General features: G+C 61.8%; 1 protein-coding gene across 1 annotated transcript in view; it reads right to left on the bottom strand.

Moving 5' to 3' along the window:
• Window positions 1-17,273, bottom strand: part of COL8A2 (collagen type VIII alpha 2 chain) — a 31,161-nt gene extending 13,888 nt beyond the window's left edge. Inside the window, 1 exon segment of the mRNA XM_037381890.1 lies at window positions 17,228-17,273. The gene's annotated coding sequence lies outside the window, so the exon portion shown is untranslated.
• Between the last annotated feature and the right edge of the window lie 1,299 nt (window positions 17,274-18,572).

Genomic DNA, 18,572 nt, shown 5'->3' on the forward strand with positions numbered 1-18,572 from the left:
CTTCCCTTCTTCTTCCCCTCTCCTCCTCTTCCCAGCGGGATGGTGGCCTGCCCAGGGGGCAGCAGTGATGCCATCCCTGATGGCCAAAAGACGAGCAGAGCAAGAGCCAAGTGCCGTAGCTGGGGCATGCAGCAAGGATGGTGGTGCCGGAGGGTCCCATCCCCTTTGCTGCCCCGGCTGCCGCTGGGCAGGGTCTGGAGCCCCTCTCCTGGGGGCTGCGCAGGGTCTGTGCAGGCCAGCAGTGGGGGCCATGCCGCACGGCGTCCCAATGGCTGCGTGAGCCCCGGCTCATGCCGGTACCTGAGCACAGCTTCTTGTGCCTGGATCCTGGTGCGGGATGTGGACCATCTGCACAGATGCCCCGGGGAGGGACACGGGCTGTGAGCCCCAGCGAGCTGCAGCAGCTTGGGGGCATCGCTCCGAGGGACGCACACCGGCACAGCCAGCCAAAGCCCCCCTGCTCCGGGGACACATCGCTCTGGTGGGAAGCAGTCGGTGTCTACCCCGGGTCTGTGGGTCAGACGCCACTTTGCCCTCACCGCTCCTGCGCACGGGTTCTCGTGTTTTCTAATGCAACGGGTATTTTGCAAAGAAATCTGCTAAGCCTGGAGGGACCCGCAGAGAGCGATTCCCATTGCAGGGAATTTGCAGGCAAGTGGCCATCAACCGCAGACATTTAAACTTCCAGCCTCGTGCTGGGGTCATTTGCTTTATTATAACGAGCTGCAGTCCGGCCCTAAGCCTTTTGGGGCAGGGGTGCTCGGAGTGGCCAGGGCAGCTTGCTCGGGGGGGGGCTGCTGCCCCCACCGTGGGCCAGGATGTGTGGGGCAGGGATGCCCCAGAGACCTCCCGTGTCCCCATCCACACAGTCCCTGCCGAGAGCTGGGGTGGTGCTGCCGGAGCCCACTGCGCCTGCATGAGCGTTGCGAGGGAGGCAGCTCCTGCGCCTCAGCGAATGCAGCAACGCTGCCGCTGCCCAGCCCCACAGCACCTGCGTGGGGGGATGCGGGCGATGGAGGAGCAGCGGGAGCCCGTAACAGCACCAGGGGAGCCGGTGCCGTGCGGAGCCGCTGGTGAGGGCAGGAGCCCTACGGTGCCTTCAGAGCTCACTTGGGAGGACCTTGCCCTAAGCTGGACATCTCTGCCTGGCTCTCCAAGGCCTCACCGCAAGCACAGCAGCATTTTCAGCCACTTCCTCAGCACCTAATGATCCATCGCTGGGATGAAATTTAGGGCAGGCGGTGAAGGTGACAAGAAATGCCCAAGCTGCTGAGAGCAAAGAGGAGAGGCCAGGTCTGAACGGACGTTCATTCCTCAGTGGATTAGGTTTTAAGCAGCGAGCAGCTGCTCTGCTCGACCGTGTCCAGGAGCTTCTCCTGCCCCAGACCCCATCGCCGCCATCCCAGCCCCTCCGTTCATCAGCCCCGACACCCGGCTCTCCTCTTGCCACCTTCAAGGATCCCCATGGTGGCTCCAGTTGCAACAAGGACCCTCAACGGCGGCAGCTGCCCTCCCACAGGACAGACACGCTCCATCCATCGCGGCCTCGCACCACGCTGGAAACAGGCTCTGGAGCAGCGGGAGCACACAGGGACAGCAGCTCCCGAGCTGCTCTCAGCAGAACTGGTGCCACTGGTCGGCACCTCGCTCCCCGGCACAGCGTTACCACCATGGCGTCCCCCACGCTGGTGTTTTCCTGGGCTGAGCACCTCACCAGCACCGCCCTCCGCTGCTCTCCCAGCTGCCCAGACATGACGGCAAATTTGTGAGCTGCCAAGAGAACTTCTTCTGCGTGAAACACCAAGGAACATAACCCCAGCCTCTGCCCGCCGGCGAGCCCGGCTGCCCGCGATGGGAAGCTGCCTTGCAATGTTTATCCTAACAGTCATTTTATTTTAATGTCAGGGGTTGAAATCCTGTCTCTGGGTTTTGCTGAGGCCTTTGATCTCCGTTTCTTCTCCTCTTCCAGTTTTTTAGCAACACCCCCAGGTGAGCCTGCGTGCTCCTGGCTGATCCCGCGCTGCCTGCATCCCGCCTGGCTGGGCAGCCCCTGCTCCGGCCCTGCACGTCCTGCAAACCCCTCTGCTGTAACACGCCAGGGAAAACAGCTTCACCCCCAAAGCCGCATTTCCTTCGGTGTGAGCATTTAGGGGGTGACCCCAGAGCCTGGCTCTCAGCCCCCAACAGTGCAAGACCCCAATGGGGGCACCCCCAGCTGCACCAGCCTCCCCCATCCACTGCAAATTCTCCTGGCATGACCATTCCTCGGCTGTCACCGCTCCCCGTCCCGGCGGGTTGGTCACAGCCCTTGGGACCACATTAGCCACGTGCCTCTGCCCAGTGGTGTTGGCTGCAGGTGATGGGGACCTGCCCCAGAGTGGTGCTGGGGGCCAGGCAGGTGCTGTGCTGCCGGTGGGGTCCGGGCACGGGGTCCCCCCACCGCCGTGTCACTGAGCCGGCCGCTGCACCGCTTCTGGGGTTAGCAGGGGGAAAATATTGTTTATGCTTCTCTAATATCTGCCTTCTGTTTTGCATTTGCCATTGCTTCAAAGATAGGGAGCCGCCTCTGCCAAGATTCCTGAGGAGATATCCTCAGCAATGCCGACCACGCTCCCCACCGCACTCAAAGAAAACAAATGTCAGGCCAAGGATTGATATGAAATAGTTTAAAAATGAGAAAAAGCTGCCTTAGAGCTAGGTTTACATTAAAATAAATTTCAGGAGCGGGAGCCTGGGCTGCGTCCCTCGCCGGCAGGCGGGCGGCAGGGGCGCGGGGGGATAGGGTTACCTGCCGGGGCTGTGCCGCAGCCCTGCCCGCACCACCGCTGCCCTCGCCTCGGTGGCACGTGGCACGTGGCCCAGCACCTGCCGCTCCCTGCCCGCGCCCTGGGGGCTGCCCGGGGTGAGAAGCTGCCCCCCAGGGACAGCGGGGCAGCAGGGGGTCCCAGGCCCCAGTTCTGCCCCCTGGCACCCCTCCGGGCAGCACTGGCACAGTGACCCTCCCTGCCCCATTTGCTCAGCAAACCCCCCCCGGGGTGGTCGCTCCCCTCCGAGCCACCCCCACCCCTGCCTGGGATGCACAGAGCATCCCGCCGGGGACCGGTACCTGCGGGGTGTTGGGTGGGCAGCGGCAGAGCCCAGCGAGCTGCGGGGCGGCAGGGAGGAGGAGTGGGGGCTGCACCCCTCCAGCTGCGGGGCCCCTCGCCGTGCCCGGGGGGGTGACTGACAAGCCCAGCCTTGGGTCGGGGCAGTCAGGGGGTTAAAGCACGTGGCTTTGCTGTGCTCACAATTAGCCCAGTGAAGAAAATGAATGGTGGCTTCTCTCTGGATGGTGGGGGCTCCTGGCAGGACCCTCGTCCCCCACTGCCCCACAGCCAGAACCCTCCCATCCTGCTGCCCTGACCACCCCATCCTTGTCCCCACCCTTGTTCCCATCCCTGTTCCTGCCCTCACCCCCATTCCCTGCTGCCCCCGGGGCCGTGCACCGGAGCTTTTCTGGCACAGCAGCAGCACCAGAGCTGCTCACACATATTCACACCCCAGCGACGGGATGGAGCACACGCTTTTCAGGCAGCATTTTAGTTTATTTAATTTAATTTAATTTATGTGAGCTGATGCGAGATCCCAGCAAGCCTGAGGTGTTCACTGGAAACTCTGACAAGACGCTACCACAAACCACGCTCCCGCCGCCCGGCCGGCGCTGGCCCCGCTGCCGGCTTGGATTTCAGGTTTTCCTCCGCACGCTGTAATGCCCTGGATTTCAGGTTTTCCTCCGCACTCTGAACACCCATTCCAGTTTGACCAGCACCACGGTGGGTGCCCAGCGAGGCTGCGCTCCCAGGGCTCCGCAGCACTGCGGGGCTCCGTGCACTGATCCCACTGCGGGCAGCCCCCGCGCTGCTCCCCAGCACGTGCCTTTCCGTTGGGACGGACACGGGTTGTGTAAAACCAGGCTGATTTTTTCCCAGAATATTGTTTGGAAAAAATTTGTCTGACACTGTCACAAGATGTTTCAACATCACTGAATCAGCTGCTTTGATTTTTTCAATTTGTTTTGTTGGTTTTTTTTTTTTTAAGTTTCCACATTTCCTTTGTCTTGGAGCCGAAAGCCTCACAGGGAATTCCAGCAGCCCTGCTTTCCTGAGGATTACACCAAAACTCCCATTCCCCCAAACCCTGTGGCAAAGCGAGTCCCACGGGGCAGCTCTGCTCCCCTCCTCTCCCGGAGTTCCCGGGTCTTGCCCAGCTGGGTGCTGCATCCCAGGGGACACGAGGAGCTGTTCACCATCCCCACGTGCACCATCTCGATTTGTCATAAACAAAGAGCTGTCAGCCTCAACTAACACAGTGTGCCGCTACCTGAAGCCACAATCTTATTGCCAGGCGCCTAATTTCCAGTGCAATTGAGTATCTCATTTAATTTGCATTAACAGGTTCCAGATCCCCCTCACCTGCACCTGGCTGGACCCCTGCGCCCAGAAACCAGGTTCATCTCCCACTGCTTCTGCTTCTCCTGACGCGGCACCATCCGGCACCACCGCCCTGCCCGAAGGCACACGGTGCCCTGCGGAGCAGCTGGACCCAGACCGCGCCAGGGCAGCCCAGAGGAAAATGGGATGGATTCCCTGTGCCCCAGACCATCCCAGGGGAAAACCAGCTTCTGGAGCCAGGTGGGTAGAGCAGCCGGGACAGCGCTGGGAGCGAGGTGGCTGGGAAAGGCATGGAGGAGCCAGTGACCTTCCCGGGCTGGGGAGCACCATGGCCAGCCCTGCCTCGCCACCGGGCACAGAGCATTTTGCCTTGGCATCGACCCTTGGCTGAGCAAAACTGGGGACCCGGAGTTCAAGCACCAGTGGAAATCAGTGCAAAATATACAGAATATTACCTTAGTGGAACAATTATTTCTCTTAAAGACACCAGCCCTCGGACAGGCAGGCAGCTGGCAGCGCTCAGGGCTGTCCCTGTGTCCCTGCAGTCTCCCAGGGACATGTTTTGCTGGAGGATGGGACGGAGCCTGACGTGGTGACGGTGCAGGACCATGCTCCATCCCAGGAACACCGGGGTGCAAAACTGGAGACCAACCCGGGGGGGCTGGGGAGGGCTGTGCTGTGGCCAGCTGAGCCGGGTGCTGAGCCAAGGCCAGGGGATGCACTTATTACAAAACCTTTTGTTTAGGCTTCAAGCTGGAAAAACACTCAGCTCCTCTTTTCCAGGCAGAGTTTTCCTCCGGGCTGTGTCATGTGGGAACCTCCCTCCATCCCTGCTCAGGACCCACTCCCCAAAGAGGGGCTCATCCTGCCCAAGACCATGCGGGCCAAAAGCTGCATGGCACTGAGGCCACTGAGGACTCCCCACTTCTACACAGGGGTACCCCCTTGTCTGGGCACAGGTGCTGCAAGGCTGCTGTGGCACTCAGGAGGGGACTGGCACCCGTTCCTGCACCCAAGGGACCCCAATGCTGATCTTCATTTTCCCCCCATGCTGAGGAGCAGACCTGATACGGGGCACAGACCCAGACCCCAGGCGCAGACCCAGACCCAGGGAGCAGACCCAGACCCCAGGTGCAGACCCAGACCCAAGGAGCAGACCCAGACCCAGGGAACAGACCCAGACCCAGGGAGCAGACCCAGACCCGGGGCACAGACCCCGACCCCAGGCACAGACCCAGACTCGGGGAGCAGATCCAGACCCCAGGTGCAGATCCAGACCCAGGGCTGGCGCTGGCACGTTGCTGCCTTCTAGGAAATGGCAGGCGCGTAGCAGCCCCGGCTGAAGCGAGTGCTGGGCATCTGCTGCGGGCACTGCGCTGCCGTACTCGCCTGGAATTTATGAGCCTTCACATGTGGCAATGAAACATGGCGAAAAAATTAAATCGACCTATTCATCCCATTTTTCTAGGAGATAATTATTAAAAAAAATCATGAAACAAAACCAGAAAAGAAACGCAAGAAACCCTTCAGCCTTCAGCCTGGGAGCTATTGTGTGGGAACGGAGCGGAAAAAGGCTCTGCGGGCACCGGCCAGGCTGGGGTGGCACAGGGGGGGCAGCGGGCGATACCCCCCGATCCCTGCCCAGGGAGGGGTGACAGCCCCCCGCCAGGCTCACCGCAGGAGGGACAGCGTGTGCCCCAAAGCTCCCCAGCCTCACCGCTGCTATGGAAATAACAGGAATAAGCAGAGCCAGCCTGCAATGGCAGGGAAGTCCCGGAGAGACGGGGGGATCCAGAGGATCCCACCCCATCCCCAGCCGCCTGGCCAGGGCTCAGCCAGTCCCCGGCACGCCTACGGCGGCTGGGCTGCCAGGAGCCTTCCTGCACAAGCCCACGGACATTTTCCACCTCATTTACAGCAAGAGCATTAAAACGCTGTTTTCCGAAGGCACAGCACATTGAAATGCCAGGCCCTGGGTGGAATTTGGCGGGGGCCTGGTGGGAGGATGGCTCTGGCCACGGCTGGGTGCCGGGAACCCTGCTGTCTGCGCTGGCCCTTGGCACGCAGCTGCTGGCCCCCAAGGGAGGCACCGGGGTCTGTGAGGCCACCGCTGCCTCCGTCCCTCCCAGCACGCTGCAGGCAGCGCTGAGTGGAGGCGGCCGGCGCGAGGAGCCCTGGATGGGGTCCTGCCCCTGCGCTTGGCTCCCGGCACCGTCTCCTGCCCACTGCCGGGCTCCTTTTGTCGGGATGTTACAGCTGCCCCTTCCCACGGCCCCCACTGGGCTCTGCCAGGGTCAGACCATGGCCCTGGTGAGCCAGGCTTCCTCCGACGGCAAAAAGCAAATGCCACGCAAGGCCAACATCCCACAGCCTCTGCCCATCTCTGCCCGCAGCAGGCCAGCGCTGCAGCAAAAACACAGCGAAGCCGTAAGGCCAGAGCTCTCCTCCCAGCTCTCCTCTGTCAACCAGCGCTGGCCAAGGGGCCGCTTCACGGCACCCCCTCCGTGTGGTGCGCCACACACACCGTGCCCCAGGGATGCTCTGCTCCCCTTGCAAGAACGCAGCATCCTGAACCCAGCCTCTGCAGCAAACCCATCCCCAAGCATGGCTAGCACCTGCTGCCCACCCCTGGGGCATCCCTCCTCGCTGGGGGACAGCCAGCTCTGGGGGACACGTCCCACTGGAGGCTGGTGGGAGCTGGGACACATCCTGGCCAGCCGGGGCAGCCTGTCCCGGTGCTGCAGGAGTGGCTGTTGTGAGCCTGGCTGGGGAGGGAGATGGAGGGGCTGTGGCGTGAGGACAGCCAGGATGGGAGCTGGGGAGTGGGGGGAGCCCTGCTCCCACACCCAGCCCCGGGGCTGCCTCTGCCAACATCCCGGCCATGCGCGCCTTGGCGGGGCAGCAGGGCTATTTCAGGAGCTTTCAGCACCACCCAGAGAGGTGTCCGATGCCTTTATTTATAAACCCACTGGCTCCTGCCCAGCTCCAGCCGGCTTGCATGCAGGAAGAAGCCCAATGGAGCCAACACAAACAGAGCCAGCAGCATCCCCGCACGGCAGGAGGTAACGCCAAGCAGGCCAAGGATGCTCCGACTGCACCGCCCAGCCCTGGGCTGCCCAGCAGGATGGACATCCCTTGGCACTGCGGAGCCAGGGCCAGGCTTCCACAGCACAAGGCTGCCATGCCATCTGCCCGGACCCGCGGCAGCCTGGGCACGCGCGGTGGGGGGCTGCCGGCGGGACCCTGTGTGCTGCCCCCAGCGCCAGGGCTGCCGCTCAGTGCCAGGGATGTGCGGCTGTGGCACAGAAGTGCCCATGTCCTGCTTGGGGTCTGCAGAGCCGCTGCGGGCACCTGCTGTTGCTGTGAGACCCTGATGCTGCGGCTGCCCCTCTGCTTCCCACCCTGCTCCCAACGCACTCACTGGGACGGTCGGCCCCGCTCATGGACAGTGTGCTCCCCAGGGGTGCTGCAGGGGAAAAACCTTAAATACCAGCTGGGGCTGGGGCCAGAGCCCTTGTGGCAAGGGCAGAGAGGGATGCAAACTCCCACAGCTCCTGCCGAGTGTGAGGGTCCAGCCCCATCCGAGGGGGCAAAAGGGCTGCCCCATGGATGGGCTCCAGCACTGGCTCTGGTTCCCAGCAGTGCGGCAACAATTGGGTTATTGTCAACATGCCGCCAGGGACATGAGTGTGCCGAAGAATTCAACAAACCCGGTACTTTCCTCTTGTCCCACTCAACTTCCCAGCCCAGGCTAATCCCGTAAGATGCTCCGTCAGCACAGCTGCGGCTCCACAGCCTGCAGGGAGGGACGGCAGCTCCCGGCCCCCCATCTCCCCCAGGCACTGTCTGCGGGCAAAGGTGCTGCTGTAACGCAGCCCCATCAGCTCCCATCGGGATCGAGGTGGGTGCAGACAAAGGCACCATGAGCGCCGGCTCCAGCCACCTCGGGAACTCAGCTAATGGGGTCCATTTGCTGGGTAGTTCTTGGAATAACAAATTGTATCATCCAAAAAAGCAAAACCACAAAAGGGGATCGGCTTGCAGCCTGGCTCACAAAAGCCCCTTGTCTGGAGGCCCCCCGCGCCCCCCAATCTCCCGGAGAAAACTCAATTTAACCAAAATAAACAGCGCGCCCAGCCCTGCGCTCTCACGCTCTCCCCAGCAAACCGCGGAGCGACGTGGCTCAACCTGATACCGCGGCTGGCAAACTCCATCGCCCGGCTCGCCGCACCCGGGGCATCCCACCGGCCTTGGCTGTTTGGCTGTGCCATGCCACACTGTGCCGGAACGCTGCTGACCTCTCGTTCTCAAGAGCTTCATCTAGCCAGTAAAAACCAGCAAAAACATACCGCTCAAAGCTGGCCGGTGCCCGGAGGGCTCTGCGCACAGTGCAGACCCCTTGCTGCAGCCCGGGGGGCTGCCGGCTCACCCTGCACTATTGCAAACCCCATCTCCTGTTCCCTCCAGGACAGCAGCGAGCACGAACGCAAAGGGCAGCCCCGGCTCCAGCGGGGCTTGCACGGGAGCGGGGAAGAGCGAGCCACGGACTTCCCTGCAAGCAGGATGAAAGATGAGGCTTGACACCTGCTAAACCTTCTAATCCTCCTCTCGTTCACCACTATCAGCTCTCCAGCAGGCTCAGAGCCCACCAGCCAGGTGGGAGGCTGGGATTTATAGCAAAGGAGCCTCTCTGGAAGCGCCGGTGAGCGCGGCAGGGAGCGATCCAGCCAGCAGCAGGGCCAGCCAGATGGACACATCGGCTGCCTCTGGGCTGTAACTCCCATGGGCATGTCCCACGCCTGCACTCGCAGCCGGACCCCCGCGGGGACCCCCGAGGTCGCCGGGGAAGCACACCCAAGGTTGCAAGTGCCCATCTGCACCCTGAGAGGGCACATTACATGAGACACCCACCTGGGTCCTGTCCTGGGAGGCTGCAGCAGGGGGAAATGGCTGAAGGGAGCAGTTATACCCCTCTCCAGTCAGGCTGCACTCCAGAATAATGGGATCTGGGGGCCTGTTCCTCCAGCTGGGACTGGACTGCAGGGAGCAAACCCCACCCCGTGCCAAGGGCCCGCCAGCAGCCCGCCGCGCAGGGGTCTTGCCGTGGGGCAGGTGCCCTCTGCCATGCCTCCAGCAGCCCCGCAATGAGATGGACAGAGGCTCGCTCCTCTCCCAGCCCCGGCCTTCACACCTTCACGTGCAGGGCAGGAGCCCCCATCCCGGAGCACCGCTCCAGCCCCCAGCACTGGTCAGGCACCCCCCAGCCCCAAAACTCACTTGAATTATTTGCACTCTGTCACCTGAGCAAGTCTGCTTGTGCTTCAGGCCAGGTTTCATCCCTGGACCAGCCGCCACCAGCCAGGGGACTCAAACAGACGATTTGGGATGCCCCATCCCGCCCGTGCAGGATGCCACGGCCCCGCGACACGCAGGCACTGGGCTGGGAAACGGCCACGCTGGCATCCGCCTGACCTCCCACATCCCCTGGGAGTGCAGGACCGGGGGGAGCTGCCGGAGCCCCCAGCGCCGCTGCCTCCAAGACAGTCACCCCGGCATCTCCCTGCTTCCCAGCTGGATGCCCAGGGTGAGCCGGACCACAGGCGACCCTGCCGTCACGGCTCATCTGCCGTGGGTAATTCGCTGCCTGCCCGGCAGCGCTCTCACTGCATTCCTGCTGTAAGTACCGTGGATTTGCTGTGCTTTATGAAAAACGAAAAGAATGTTTTAAATGAAATTAATTCTTACAAACCCAAGATTTCATAAAAGCGCTGCCTGGGCACGGTTTGGCACGGGTCTGCTCTTGTTCGCTCTATTGGCCTTGCCCTGGGGGGAGGAAAATATCGGGCTTGGTGTAAAATAATTACAAACTCATTGTATAGCTCTGCTTATAACTGCTCGGAAGGAGCTCTGGGGTCTCGTCCTAGCTCATAGTTTATGTTCAGCAATAACATCACACGTGGTCTTTAACAAACAGCTATGGGAGAACACGTAATGGAAAAAAGCATCAGTGGACGTGCCGAGCAGCATCAAACGCAGCCTGGCCGGAGGAGCGGTGCCGGACACCTGAGCATCTCACGCTGGGGCCGTGACACATGAGCTGGCACTTCCCAGCCAGCGTGGCGCGGCACGGTGCAGTGTTTGGCATGGACAAGGTCCACTTGCGGCATGGACTTTTCTGTGCTGGCGGTGGGAAGGAGCAAGAGGAGGTTCGGGAAGCGGGCACGGAGCCGCTGGTGCTCGGCGCAGCCCCACCAGCTTCCTCTGGAAGCAGACAGGGGAACTCATGCAACGCTGCCTGGCTCTCCCTTTCATCTTTACTTTAAAAAGCCACTAAATTAAAACCACAAAGCCACCCGAGCCCTGAAGCGACTCTGCTGTCCCGCTGGCCCCTGCGCCAGGGGATGCTCGGCGGGACACGGTGCTCGCTGCAGGCAGAGCAGCTCACAGCCACCCTGACCTCGTTCTTTACGTAACACAAAGCGCTATTTTCATCTGTTCAGGCACTGCCCAAGAGCTAGCAGCTGAGACTCCCCCAGCGGGACCCTCAGAGGTCCACGGGCAAACAGCAGACACCGGGCCCCCCGTGCCACCATGGCCAGGGGGATGCCCCAGCCCCAGCTGTGCCCAAGATGCCAGGCCGTGGCTGGTTTGGGGTCTGCTCTCCGTGCCTGCGCTGCTCACCCTGGGGGACTGTGGTCTCTGCCCACCCAGCTGCAGTGGGCAGGTATCAGCCTGACCTCTTCGGGGCCCAAAGCATCTGAAATTAAAGGCAAAGAAAAGACAAAAGTATCGCCGCTGTAATCCAAACCCAGGACCTCTGGGATCTGCCCGTGGGTTGTGAGTGCCAGACTGGCAATATCAGGAAATATGAAGAAATAGCAATAAAAGTAGGCTTGTTTCTCTCCGCTGGCTGGCTGGCTTACAGGACACTGGAGCAGCTGAGAAATACCTTTCTGCAGTCACTGACAATACATGTTTGAGGCTGAAAATATGCTTCTCTGGCAAAAGCCCACATATTTAACCCTGGTGGGCACCAGCAGCTCGCCCTGCGGGTCCGGGAGCAGGGCTCTGAGGGGAGCAGCGGGACCTGACAGCCTCGCTGGGCACGCAGGCGCGGTGGGGATGCTGCTCCCAGCTGCTGACACCGAGCTGCTAAACCGTGAGCAGGATGCGAGGGCGATAAGTGGCAAGTGTTGAAATTAAAGCTACACTGAAAGTAAAGGAACTGTTGCAGCTCCCCTCCGCGCCAAGCCTTCCGTCGCCTTATCGGTGCTTTCCTGAAAAAGATGGCTGTGTTGTCCTGACATTAAATATTCTCTTTGCAACGATCTAGATCTCCTCCATTTCACTGGCAGCACCGGAATGCTCCAGCCCTGATGCACACCCTGGATTCACACTCTCACCCCTCAGAGCCGAACCTGGAGCAAAGCCAAAATCTCCAAAGAAAAAATGCAGCCAGAGCTTCCAAGTTTCGTGGTAAAACCACATGATTTTGATGGGAAGCCATAAATCGGTCCCAGGCTCTCTCAGCCTCTGGTAACTTCTTAAAACAAACCTGGGCTGAATTTTAGGACTTGTAATGAAATCTGAAAGCAGGTGAATTGGCTGCAGGGTGTAAGCATCACTGCAAGCCTTGTGCACGGAGCGGACTCGGCTGCTCTGGACAGCCCCGATCCTTGGCTGAACAGGCTCAGCTTTCCCTTAAAAACAGGGCACATCCAAAGCAACTTTCGCCTTCTGCACGCGTCAGGTTTGCATCTCTGCCCTTGGAGCCCCGAGTGCTGCTCCATCCCTGCAGCAGCGCGGAGACCTGCCTGGCCCGGGGCGGGGGGGCATGGAGAGAGCCCCGACAGCGGGTGCAGGGAGGGTTACAGCCTGGCAATGCAACGGGCAGGACCCATCTGCCCTGCCCTGTCTGCAGCTTGGGCACAGGGGACTGAGCAGGGAAAGGGGTAAATCCTCGTGTGGCTGCAGGGATGGCAGCTACACGAGGTGGTCTGGCCGCAGGGTCTTGGGTTTCGGTACAAAACAAAGAGAAGGCTCTTATTTGGTTAATGTGCCTCTGAAGAAAGGCTGTATCCTTGTTTGCTCCCACTGCTGCATTGTCAGTAGATAAAGACAGGGGATAGATCTCATCTGATACAGGCAATATCATCTCATCCATCTGGACGGGGCTCTTTACAAGACCCTCCTTTAGAATTTAGATCCCTGGGAACTTGGAAGGCAGCAGTGAAACAAAACCCTCTGCAAGAACAATAAAGAGGCTCTCGGCGACAGCCAGAGAGATCTGTGGGGCAGGCACAGGCAGCGCTGTGAGGTCCCAGCAGTCCAGCCTTGCTGGGCTGTTCAGGTTTGCAGAAGTTTCCTGATTTGGGGGAATTCCTGGGGCCGCATCCTGCCCGGTGAAGGTAGAGCTTGTGTTGGGAGCACTGCACTTCAATGTATGAAATAGGGACTTAGGGGTTTTGGTGCAAAATACTGAAGCTGGGAAAGCCCTCGCCACCGCCTCTCTGCATCCACAGCAGGTGGACATCAAGGTCATTGTCTCCTTCCCTGGCTGCTCCTTGCCAAGCCCTGTCCTGGACAGAGGCGCCTGGAAGAGCCTCTGAGGACAAACATCTCCAGATGGGCCAGCAGGACGGGCTTGGCCCCAGGGAAGGTCGTGGAGACGAGACCCGGCTGCTCTGCAGATTTTGGCTGCAGTTTCTGCCTGTGATCTGCCGCTTCGCTCCGTGAACTCGGCTGACACCGGGGCCAGGGGCCATTCTGCAGCTAACAGGCTGAGGCTACGGCAGAAACACTCACGTAGCCACCTGCGGCTATTTTTTCTCCCACCTCATTTTTGTTAGCCCCTATCTCCCACCTGCAGCACCCCAGCCAAGCTCAGGAGCTCTGCAGGGAGGCAGCAGCCAGCAGGAACCATGGGGTCCCTGGTGGGATGCTCCTGCGAGGACGCGGGGCTACGGGGCAGAAGGTGGCTCTGGTGAAGGGTCCGGCTCCTGCAGCTCCTTGGGAGCAGTGGAGTGATGCCCGTGGGTGAGCCAGGCTCTGCAGAGCAGAGAGGAGCATCCCGCTGGCCACGGCAGCCCCTGTGCCCCCCTGACCCCCACACAGATGCTTCCCCGGTGTGCTGCCAGCCAGCCTGGAGAGCCCTGCGCGTTCACAGCCCATGCCCAGGGTTCTGCAGCCAGAGCAGCCAGATATGTGACTCAGGGACGGCTCCGGTGACAAGGGGAAAAGAAAAAGCAGTTTATTATGTCTGTGCTGGTGTCCAAATCGCCATGCACAGGAAGCAACATGCAGCTGAGCCCTGACCAGGAGGGGAGAGCCCAGGAGAGCCAGCGGCGGCGTGGGGCATCGCTGCCAGCTTCACCCGCTCCCGTGGGATTGCTGCAGGACACAGCCCGGCCTCCAGCAGCACCCAGCCCCTCTCCCCACAACATCCAGCACAGGGAAGCCCCTGCGTGTGGAGGGAGTGGGCAGGAGTCCATGCGCCTCTCCACCTTTGTTAAGGCAGTTAACTAGCCTCTCTAATTAGCCAGTGACTGAGCGCATGGGAGAGCGGGGAGGCTCGGAACCCAGTGCGTGCCCAATGGAGCTGATGGGAAAGGGCTGAGAGGGAGAAACAGGGGGAAGACAAATGCAATTCGGTGTCTTTTTATCCCTCCGCCTCCCTATTAGCTTTTATTGTCACAGACATTTTCTTCAGCGCAGGGCAATGGAAACTCTGCTCCTTCCCATGCTGCAGACAAGCCGAAATAGGAGAGAATGACAGAGGGAGTGTGTGAGGACGGGAAGGGACTGGCCCCGCACGCCCTCGCCACCGGGGTTAATGCCTTTTGCAGGTGCCATTACCCAAATCCCCTCGATCCACCATTCCCCCCGCTCACGAGGAGCCCGGCTGCTGCACGGGTGTGGGGCCCAGGGCCCACGGAGGCGGTTTTGACACTCACATCACAGATCCCAAGAGCAGATCCCAAGAGCCTCCCTGCAGAACATTAAAACCAGGCGTTTTTATCTCAACCTTCACAGGGAAGGCTGCACCGCCCGCCAGCAGCCAAGCGCTCGGATGCACCACGCAGCGCCTGCATCCCGTGATGGATCAGCTCTGAAAACAACACCCTGCTAATCTTCCTCCCCAGCAGCCATAAAACTGTCTTCCCAGTTCCTTCGGAGAGGATTTACAGTGGCTCAAAGTACCCTGGAGTGGCTGGCGGAGGCGAGAGCCCCCACGAGTGCTGGCCCCACACCTGGGGCGCATCCTGGCAGCGGGGCAATGCCCCCGCACCTCTTGGCCCCCAACCACTCGCTTGCTTTCCCCGCTCAAAAATAACGCTCCCCAACGGGGACCTGGCCGCCCCCCCAGAGCAGGTCAGTGCCCCCAGGGCCATGCCTGACCCTGGAGCCTCCCACCACGGTCCCAGCCCAGCTGCCCCAGGGTAGCACCCCACAAAAGGACAGGAGGGGAAGGGGTTTCTTGACGCAAAAAGGGGTACAACAGTGGCGGAGCAGCCGCCTGAGTGGCACCCGCTCCCGCTGGGTGCCTGAAGCCTGCCTGCAGCTCCTGCAAGGCTGGAATGCTGGCACAGCCTGTGCCCTCGCTCGGCGGGCTCATGTACCCCATGACAGGGGGCAGATGGAGCAGGGCTCTGCCCCGAGCAGGATAGCCTGCCTGTAGCTTTGGTCACAGCCTTGGCGACCACCCCACACGTGGTGAAACGCAAGGGGCAGCATCCCACCCAGCCACAGCTCAGCGGGACGCGGCTGCTTTCCAGCCCTGGGAGCTTGCTGGGGACATGATCCACCAGGGTCCAAACCCCTGTGGGGCTGAGTGCTGGGGGCTGCCCCGCGATCCCTGGCCAGGGCCTGTGCCAGGCCCCCCGGGGGTGAGAGAGCACCGAGAAGGGCTTCCAGCCGGGGCAGTGGGAGCAAGAGGGCTGCCCCCGCGCTCCCCCCGCGCCGTATCCAAGTGGGAAACTGAAAACCCAACACAAGGAGAACTGTGCTGAGCCCCTGCCAAGAGCCACGGACAGAAATATCCTTGATTTCACCAAGGTGTGAATAACTTTTGACACTTCTAGGGCTTATTGCCTTAAAAAAATCCCCCAGCAGTCCCCATTCACACTCCACAGGACTGTGTTTCATATGAATGGAATATATGAATCACTGTAAAGAATTTAAATGCTTCCCTGTACAAAGAAATGCTCCCTCCCCGCCTCTGCTGTTGCGGCTGGGCTCCGCACAGCCTAAAACAAAGGCATGGCAGGAGATGGGGGCAAACCCCATCAACGACGTGCTGCCTCGGCTGGGTGACTCAGTGGCCAAGGGCACACCGAGCTGCTCATTCGTGCCAGCACAGCTTGGGCAAGAGCTGGGCACCCTCCACCACCCGCTTCACCCCATAACCACCTCCGCTGGCCACAGCACCCCTGTTTTCCCAAATCCCGAGGAGCTCCTGACAGCTCCCTGGTTCACTTCTCCATGTGCCTCTCACATCCAGGCTCAGCTCCCACCCCAAACCCCATTTTTCATCTTGGAAGAAGCAAACACAGAAAAAGGCTGGATTTCCATTCCTCTGCCCAAACACACCAGGGCAGCCCCCTGCCCCGTTGCCAGGGGGGATTGGGTCAGCTGGGCTGACGGGAACCAGGCAATTCCTGCAAGGATCTGCCCCGGTTTTTAGCAGTTTGGGGGTTTGCTGCTTCTTTTCCCCTTGGGCAACAGGGCGAGGAGGAAAAATGTAACTAGAAGTGCAGGGCAGCCCTGCTGGGCTGCCGGCTGTGATGCCTCCCTGGGCATCGCCGCCCCAGCTCCACCGGGGCTCCCGGCTCCCGGTCAGTGCCCGGTGCCTCAGGTGGCAGAGGCAGAATCCCCGAGCCAGGCCCGGCACAGCCCCGGGAGCCCCCAACTCCCACTGCCCACTGCCCCTGCCCAGGGGGGCTCCCCTCGCCAGCCTCACCACCAGCTCAGTGCCCTAAATTCGTAGGATCCGGCTCTGAAAGGAGCAGCTTTGTTTCCCAGTGTCCCTCGCAGACGGATCAAAACTGCATTTTTACAGAAGCAATAAAAATCCCAGGAATTCACCGGCCTTATGATTTATTAAACATGTTCCTTATAGCAAAGCTGCCCATAGATGAGAAAATATCTCCAGTAGGTTATTGCCTCGCCTGGGGCTACCGTACAGGGGAAATCGTTCCTGGCTGATTGGGGATGTGCGAAGCCAGGGAACCTGGTAGATCAGGAGCCAATTAACAGCAGCACTCTTAAAAAATCCCAAATAAAATAAGCACCTTGTACTTCCCAAGGTGTTTGTAGAAGGAGCCACTGTGACCTGCCCCGGTACCCGCTGGGTGCAGATGTTTGCAGATGCGGGAAGGGACCGCGTCCCGGCGGGGCAGCGGGATGTGCCAGCCGCGGCCATCCCAAAGGTCACGGGCGCTTCCCCCAGACCACTTCTGTTCTCCCAAACATTTCCTAACAGCGGGAAGCACGGGCTGGACGGTAGGACACGGCTGGACACGGCAAAGCCTGGGGGGAGGGTTGGCTGGGAGAGGGACGCGATGGGGAAGGAGGGATGGCAGAAGGGAAAAGCGAGGAAGGGGAGCATGCAGGCTGGGACGAGGCGCTTGGAAGCGTCCTTGCGGTATTCCCCCCGCATGGGGAAAAGCAATTAGTCCCGGGGACTCGTGACCGAGAGATCCGAGAGTTCCCGCGGCCGAGCGGGGAGCCCAGGTGAGCACGGGGGTGCGGGGGGAGCCGGGGGAGAGCCGGAGCCGGAGCCGGAGCCGCAGCCTTACCTCGGCGGAGCGCGGCGCGGGCGGGCACGGGCTGGCGCCGGCGGCAGCGGCCGAGACGGGCCGGGCCGGGCCGGGCCGGGCCCCCCCGCGGGGGCGGAGCCGGCTCGGCGGGGCGGTGCGGGGCGGTGCGGAGCACTGCGGGCCGGGCCGGTGCGGTGCGGAGCTCTGCGGGCCGGGGCGGGGCGGTGCGGAGCTCGGCGGGCCGGGCCGGTGCGGTGCGGAGCTCGGCGGGCCGGGCCGGTGCGGTGCGGAGCTCGGCGGGCCGGGGCGGAGCGGGGCTGCGCCGGGCGCCGCGGGGGGATGCGGCGCGGGGCTGGAGGTGCGGAGCGCAGCGCGGGGCCGGGCCGGGCTGGGCTGGCTGTTGCGATTCCTTCCTTTTCCCTCCTTTTTTTTTTTTTTGCCCCCCCTTTTTCTCCCCCACCCCCGCCGGCGGTCCCAGCCCCGCAGCGCTTCCCCGCCGCTCCGTCGCAGGGGCAGGCTGCGCGCAAAATAACTGACTAAAAGCGCGGCCCCCCCGACCCGCCGGTGGGGTGGGGTCAGGGGGCCCTGGGCCCCCTCCCCACAGGGGCACGGCACACCCCAGCACCCACCTGCCCTCGGTGGGTACCCAGTGCCCTGGGGATGCTGATGACAGTAATCCCAGCCACGGTGGTGGGAAAAGAGCCCCGCTTGGCTTGCAAAGTGCCCAGAGCCGGGTGCTGCCAGCCTCCACCACTGCTCTGGCACCCGGCGGGTTGGGGTTCAACCCTCTTCCCCCTTCTCAGCCCAGGGCTGGAGCAGCTCTCTCCCACACTCCCCCAAACCCACCGCCCGTTCCCATTGTGAGCATGGGGCCCCGGAGCTGCTCCTGCTTTGCTGTGGTGGGGAGACTTCATCACCTCCAAAATCCTGCTGCCCTGAGTGGAAAAGTAGGGAAGTGTGGTGCCAGTGCAGCCAGCCCCTGTGCCCCTTGGTTCAGCACAGCTGCAAATCCTGCAGCGGGACAGAGCTGCACCGATCCCGTGGGAGCGGGGTGCCTGCAGCCCCCCCATCCCGCCTTTCCCCACCACCATGTGCTGCCCGTGCCCGTGGCGAGGGGTCCTGGTGTCCCGCTGGCAGCCGCGTGCCAGGCACAGCCGGGACACCGCCAGCACTGCCCAAGATGCTGGGGTGCACGGGCCGGGGGGTGCAGGGCCCCGGGGTGCCCCAGGAGGCAGATTAGGGTTGCTCAGGCAACGAGCAAGGAGAAAGCCCGTCTGGATGGAGGCCGCTGGGGCGCACAAGGGTGTTTGTTTTCTGTATTAAGCGCCTGAGCAAGGGAGGGGGGGGGCGGGCATCAGACGGCTAATCCCCCCTCAATGCCTTC

The sequence above is a fragment of the Falco rusticolus genome, chromosome 3 (assembly GCF_015220075.1).
Source record: "Falco rusticolus isolate bFalRus1 chromosome 3, bFalRus1.pri, whole genome shotgun sequence".
NCBI classification, from domain to species: Eukaryota; Metazoa; Chordata; class Aves; order Falconiformes; family Falconidae; genus Falco; species Falco rusticolus.